Raw genomic sequence first — 7,632 nt, 5'->3', positions numbered from 1 at the left:
AAACTTTGAAAGAAAACACAAACAAATCAGGTTTTAAAAAGGTGGAAAAGCTGAGGTTTTAAAAAAAGTTTTACTGAATTTGCTGCTCATAGAAAGACTAATTACTTAAATTTCTGTGTATAGAGTTGGCTTCAAGGATCCTATTCTTAGCTATTGAAACACACTATATTTTAATAATTTTATTTGACATCTAGAAAAGTTATTAGTCATTTGGGTGAAATAAACCAAACCAAAACAAAAAAGTACCTGTGTCTGGTTTATGTTTACATCTTTCTCCTGCCACATTATTTCTTTTTAGTTCAGCCCATATATCTTTGGTGTATATTGGAGCTTATTAAGAAATTCACTCTATACATAGCTTAATCAGTATAGATTCACCTGTTAGATTTTCCAGGAAGGCTCAGCAATAGAGGTAGTTCTGAAAGTCATCACAAATTTGTAGTTACTATAGATGCTGAGCCCCATGTTATTAAATATTCATCATGTTGGTTTGGTTTTGTATTGCATATGATTCTTTACAGAATCCGGAGATTGATACTTCTGTGTTTCCAACAGCAATAGCTTGTATGGACAGTAATGGTAAGTTTTGGAACGCTTACCTGAAAACTCAAGTTGGAAAACACAGACTACTTGGCCAGCTGCATACTTAAATATTATTTCATTGCGATTGTATTCAGAATTTGTACACAGATTATTTTATGCATTCTACTGATTATCAATCACAAGTAGTTAGTAGCAATTGTTAACTGAACTTGTTTTAAAAGTGGTATTTACATGGTCACCTGGTATAGTCTCACATCTTTTTTGTGGGGGGAACAGTGAAAATCAAGTTCTTTCCTAAGGGACTTTATCTGATTTTACTGTCAGATACATTTAAGTTCTTAGGGAGATAACTGACACATGTTTAATGAGATAACATAATTTTCTTTTTTGTTACTGTTTTTGTTGTCAATTTACATTAATTGTTAAAATGTATTTTGTTAAAACCATCTAAGTACTACACTGCTCATATCATGTCTTATTGGACAACAGAATTAGCTATTTTTTCCCAGTTGATAAGTAGATCTCTTTTTCCATAAATACAAACTTTTCAGTCCTGAACATCTATTTTCCCTTAAGCGTTTGCTCAGATTTGGCACTAAGTGTGAAACCCAGCCCCAAATAAATTAATTGACATATGGTTTCAGATAATTGCTGGAACTCAGCAGAAAATGGATACTGTGACAATATGTAATCATGCTGGCAATGTGCTCCAGCTGGGGAGAAGTGTTTTGAAAATCTTGATTTCTTTTAGATTGCATGTTTTCGGATTTGGGGGTTTTTTGGAACTATAGGGTTTTTTAGGCTTTTTATACCAGTTCTATCCCTATTTCAGATAGCATATTTCTTTATGTGTCTATATGAACACAGGGAGATAGAAATAGCTTCTCAGAAAAAAGCAATCACCAGAATCTTGGACCACACACAAGGACTACCCATGCATTGAAAAATCTTACCAATGATCACCCTGTTTTTAATACAATTTCTATTGAAAATATCATTAGGATGATCTCAGTGAACATACAACTTTTTAATTTGATTCATTACAGAATAGTGTGCAACCTGTTCTGTTGCAACTGTTAAGAACACAATCGTGCAACAGAGAACAGCACTGCTGATTTGTCTTGTCCTTGATTTTGCACTCTGGGTGAACTGAAATCTGCTGAACAGAAGGGGATTTTTCTCCTATCTTAAAAGTAAAGTTTTCTACCTTTCTGCATGTCCTGCAAATTCTGCATTTTCATTATAGCTTTACAGTTTAAAAACCCTATTAATACTTCAGGAGTTGTTAAAGATAGGGCCAAATCTGGAGCTTCTGACACCTGGTAAAGTAAGAAGGTGTTTAATCTGTCTGAAGTATTCAGTTTTTGTGGACTTATTGCTTTATTTTTTTTTTTGCACTTGTCCTGGCTTCAGCTGGGATAGAGTTAATTTTCTTCCTAGTAGTTGGACTAGTGCTGTGTTTTGAATTTAGTATGAGAAGAATGTTGATAATGCACCGATGTTTTAGTTGTTGCTAAGTAGTGTTCATATTAGTCAAGAACTTTTCGGCCTCCCATCCTCTGCCAGGTGCTCAAGAAGCTGGGAGGGGCCACAATCAGGACAGCTGACCCAAACTGGCCAAAGGGATTTGCAACTGTGACTAAGATCATACTATCACATATGTGCAGACCAAATTGTAATTCTCTTTTATTGATGACACAGCTATCTGTTAGGAAGACAACTGTTACACAAAACAATTTAACCCATGTACTTTTGACTATATTTTCCGCTAACTAATACAAAATGGAAAATAAAATACATGCTATTAATTAAATCTTCAAAGTATCTTAGCTGGAATAATTTCAAAGACTTGTACAAATTTACTATTATGGAAACATTTGACAGTCTTGTGCACTATTTTGATCAATAGTTAACTTTAAAGAATTTAATGAGATTGGATTAAGAAAAGAAAAAAATATGATGAAGTTAAAGAGAACCTTTTCTGAAATAGAAAGATAGTTTCATTTATAACATTAAGATTCTACATAAAGACACTTTTGCACTTCTAAATATATTTTTTTCATAGACAGTTATAAAGATCTGTAACGGATTTTGTTAGGAAGTAAAGTGACCCACCAGAATTACAAATTTTATCCAAGAAACCTAAATTACAGTGTTCAATTTTGTATTGCTTTAACAGAAAACATACCAGCAGATTTTACATATTCAACATAATTAAACCAAGTTGTTTTTCTGGTGACATGACCAAGAGAACTATTTATTTATAATTGAAAAAGTACTTATAAATTAATCTGTTTCTTTCAATACTTCCTTTCTGCTTTCAGCTATCCATTCCATAACTACAGGTCTCTCTAGCTACAAACTATTACCAGGGCATTTTACATGGAAGCATTAACTCATAGCATTTGCCTGCATAAAATACACATATACTATATACTACTGAACTAAGATATAACAGCTATGGAACAGTTAATGCTATTTACAAACCTGTGACAGGAATGACATTTTTGCTATTGAAAGACCCATAAGTGGTTATTCCTTTTACTAATATCTGCTACTTAGAACAAAGGCAACGGCTGATATAAGGAAACAAACCTATTCAATGGCTTCTTTCTTTTAGGCCTCTTGATGCAAAACACAAAGAAAAAAAAAACCAAAAAAACCCCAACCAAATAAAAAGCACACACAAACAAAAAACCCCAAGAAAACACACACCAACACCATCCCCAGCAAAACCAAACCAAAAACACTTTTAGAAGTGTGAACATTCACAGTTGTTTCTGATAGGAAAACAGTCATCCTGAAATCTCTAAATCCAAAGGACTCCTCTCAATGCTGAAAGAAAACAGCAAACAAGAGTGTGACAACATTTTAGATGTAAAGCTGGTTCTGTTATGGAATAGACATGAGGAAGAATAAATCCTATCTTACTGACTTCAGAAAAGTGAAGGAGTTATGTTAGGAAGTGATCCCTATACCAGAAGTGCTAGTAAACAGCACTCTGAGAAAGGAAACAGTTAAATTCCTGAAATCCATCTTTCTTGAACAAAAAAATACCCACCCACCCAAAATAAAAAACAAACAAACAAATAAAAAAACCCCACAAAACCCAAAACAAACCCAACAACGAAACCAACCAAAGCAAAAAAAAAAAAAAAAAAATCAAACACAGGACATTTAGAAGACATTGTGGCTATAAATCAGCACTAAACATAAATATAGAAAGCTGACTTGTAACCATTTGCTCATTAAATGTAATCAAAGTAAGCAATATCATACATTATAAATCTAGACTGGAAATTAATATTGCCAAATTTAAGCTACCCAAGTAGGTATCTGGCACAAGTTTTCTAGGTTTTTTTCTGTAGTCTACAGAGACAAGTAACTCCAAAGGACTATTCACCTAGTCTCAAAATAAGGAAGGACAGCTGTAGTTTGACAGCAGAGTAATCCAAGCATTTTAAGTTATATCTTGTTAGATAAGAAATTGCTGTCACATGATATAAAATACTCCTAGAGCATCTATTTACAAAAGAGCCTCCCAAATACTCAAAACATGTTTACAGGTTAGTTCTGTGCTGCCTGCCTCCAAAAATGCTCTATATTGTGTGCTGTCAGAAATGTGACTGCACATTTAGGCCTGAACAGAATGCAGTCTGTAATGCTGAGTGACTCAGTAGTGCAGCTATTAATGGTGAAATAATGGCCTATGAGATATAAACACAGATCATTCCTTTCTGCATAAATGATAAATGGCACGTGAACTGTTAAAGCTAGCATAGAGGTAACTTCCCTGTAAAACCAGATTCAAAGGCTCTTGGAATCTATGGAAATAATCTCATCAACTTTAGTAGGATCTGATCTCATATTACACACATCATGCATATTAAAGGGACTGAAGAGATTATTGTAAGCACACACAATTATTATGACCCAATTTTTTTAACATTCTCAACATTTTCAGTTCTCTTTCGCTGTCTTTTCCTCTCTCAGCTACTACTTTCAGCTTGGTGACATGAAGCAATGTCAACTGAAAAAAATGTTTCATTATGCTTAATACTTCCGTCTGACCCTGAGATATACAGCTCATGTCTCTGGCAAATGCACACTTGTTCCCTTCTCTTTCTCCTTTACTTTTCCTGAAGGTCTAATTTTCTATTTTGTGCAGAATTTACTGACCAAATGAAGTTACTGATGATTTCATTGATGTTTTTCCATTATATATTGGACTTTTCATGCTCTGTCTCTGACAGTTCAGAGAAGATATGGTGTACCAGGTACTTCCTGTTTGCATATTGGTTGTGGCCTGTTGCAAAACTCTTACTCTTCTCTTAGTTTTAGGGAAGACCTCTGACAACTGTTCCCTAGTTACATTATTTAATCTGTTCATCCCACTTAGACATGTTCCAAAATCCTCATGTTGCAGTCCTGCTGTTGAATTCCCAGATGTTCTTATTTTTCTTTTACATACATATACAAAGTTTTTAAAATATTCTGCCATATTACATATCTTTTTGTACTTTGTTTTTCAGTCTTTGTGGGCTCTGCTTTCTATTGTGGTCCTTCACTGTCAGGTCAAATGAGACTGCAGAAACTGAAAAATTTTAAAGTTTATATGAAGAGATTCTATAGTTTGCAGATGTCCAACAAGAAAATGATACACTGCATATCAAAACCAATACTAGACCAAAGGTCTTCTCTGCCTAGTGATGAGATCTGAAGCCATGAGCAGTGGCATTTATTTCTTTGTTTACATTAGATATATAAAACAAGCTGTAATTTTAGTAGACCTAGATACTTGATAGTGGTGGAAAGTACAGAAGCATGAGCAGGCTGAGCTCCTTTATTTCAAACCAAATCCATCACTTTCTCTTCTCCCTCTGAGAGCAATGCATAATTGTACTAAATTAGAAAATTCATTCTTGTCAACCATAAAAAAAAAATGTAAAAAAAGAAGTTCATCATAAAATAAATAGTTTCCTTCATGTTAATTACTTATAGAAAGAGATTATGAATGTTAAAATCATGGAAATAGATCTACTATTTCAGATAACAAAATATCCCTTTTTTTTTCTCCCCCAAAAGGCAAGCAAACAAAATGAAACAAACAAAACAGACTAATAGAGACAATGGGCAAGAAAATCTTATTTTGACTCCCTTCTGCTTCCTTTTACAAAATTATTTTACAATTTATTTTTTTTTTAAAGGCTTTGATGCCATATAAAGGATTTTGTTGGGCAGCCCTAGATAAAGACAATGCTAATAGCACCAGCTTTATTACATAATACTAATTAAATTACAATTTTCTTTCTACTTTTTATATACCATTTCAACTTCTCTAGGTTTCCCCCTGCCCCCCACCACTGCCTTTAATTTGGTGAAGGCTACTATCTCACCTGTAATTTATGTTACCAGACACAAATTAATTTTCTGTTTATACTGGATGATTTGCAAAGGAGTAAAATTCAAATTATACCACATTATCAATTATGAACATTTTCACTCATTAAATAAATGTCAGATGAAGAATTGTGTATGAACAGTTGATAAAATGAGATCAGAAATAGTAAGGAACTGATAAGAAAGTTAATCCACTTTTTAGAAAAAGATCTTTAGTTTAAAGTTTAAGAAAAGAATATAAAACAATAAAGCATTCAAGGTTTTTAAAAGATTTGAGCATAAAATACTTGTTGTCACTGAATAACATTCCTCTTGAGGTAAAAGGGCAAATAATCCAGTTAAATACTCATACACAATTTCGTGAAATGGCAAGAGGAAAGTAAAAGTAGATACCTCCCCTGTGCAAGCTCTCTGTTTGTTAATTACACTGTAGCTAAAGTACTCAGACACCATCTGTTTCGTTCAGACAACATTATATACTCGAAGATAAGTGTATGAAAGCTTGAAACAAAGTTGCATAGATTAGCTTTCTCTTTTCTCCATCTCAAATATATTTCTTTCCTCGTTAGTAAAATAATATGTCCATACAGCAACAGTGTAATTGAGGTTTTGTAGCTATTTAAATGTTATTTTTTTAAATCTTATGAAAAAAAATCTCTGCAATTCTAATAAGGAATATATACCCAAACTGTGTATAAACTCAATCAAGTATTTGAGAAGGATCACTGGTTTTGTGAACCTGGACTGAAGAGTAAGAGAAATGCTGAGGCAGTAACACTCCGTGGATCCTTGAAACTGTCATCATTAGATCTCAACAGACTGCATGAGCATGGAGAACTAAATAAAATGCCTCTCCTCTCAGATGAAACTCTAAAACCTCTTTTCAGGTAAAGCGCTGGAAATACTTCAATAGCTGCTTTATGGCTTTACTCCCATGTCCCATCCATTTTTCCTTGCAACTCTATTCTTAGTCTGCATCAATCTCTTTTTTCCACTCACCCTAAATGACTATCTAGATAAGTTCAGTGCATAATGCTCTTCCCATTCCCTTTTGGCCTCAACATTAAATAAAGGAGCATGTCTGAAGCTGGAAAGCAGATACGAAAGATTCTCCCAAACAGGTTGAAAAATATCCTGGAGCCAAGGAATTTAAAACTCTATTCATGGCTTCAAAAACCAGCAGAGGGAGCAGAGGCACTCTTTCGCTAAACATTATCTTCTACTTTGGCCTCTTATTCACATACTTCACTCTTTCTTCGAATTACTGCATGCACACACATGTATTTGTCATACACATAGAAAGAATGAAGGTAGGGGAAAACAAGGGCTAATACAACCACCAAGCACAGGAAGCACAAGGTAAATAATGTTATCATTAAGAGTTTCTGCTTCAACTCATGTTAGAAACATTGCTACTGCTAAACAAAATGACAGTATTAGAACAGGTCTTGCTAATCTTGAAAAAAATACATAAATTTCACTGATGATAAAAAAAAAGAAGGTCAAAATGGACCTCACTTAATGATTTCTTCTGTTTCAGCACTAAAATGTCTAAAGGGATTTAATAACAATTAAGTAACTGTTCAGATTTGTCAACATGCTGCCTGTAATAAGATGAAATAGTGCTAGAAGGCAAAAGGGAAGATACTGCTGTTCCTGTAGTGCTATTTCCCATTTCATCCTATACAA

At 33.7% G+C, this 7,632-nt stretch overlaps 1 protein-coding gene across 3 annotated transcripts in view; it reads right to left on the bottom strand.

Moving 5' to 3' along the window:
* The window catches only part of CSMD3 (CUB and Sushi multiple domains 3), a 699,407-nt gene that overhangs the window by 224,328 nt on the left and 467,447 nt on the right, over positions 1 to 7,632 (bottom strand). The window lies entirely within an intron of this gene.

This window comes from Egretta garzetta, unplaced genomic scaffold (assembly GCF_000687185.1).
Source record: "Egretta garzetta isolate BGI_Z169 unplaced genomic scaffold, ASM68718v1 scaffold240, whole genome shotgun sequence".
NCBI classification, from domain to species: domain Eukaryota; kingdom Metazoa; phylum Chordata; class Aves; order Pelecaniformes; family Ardeidae; genus Egretta; species Egretta garzetta.
Note: the sequence above shows the minus strand (reverse complement) of the source record. Positions and strands in the feature narration are given on the sequence as shown.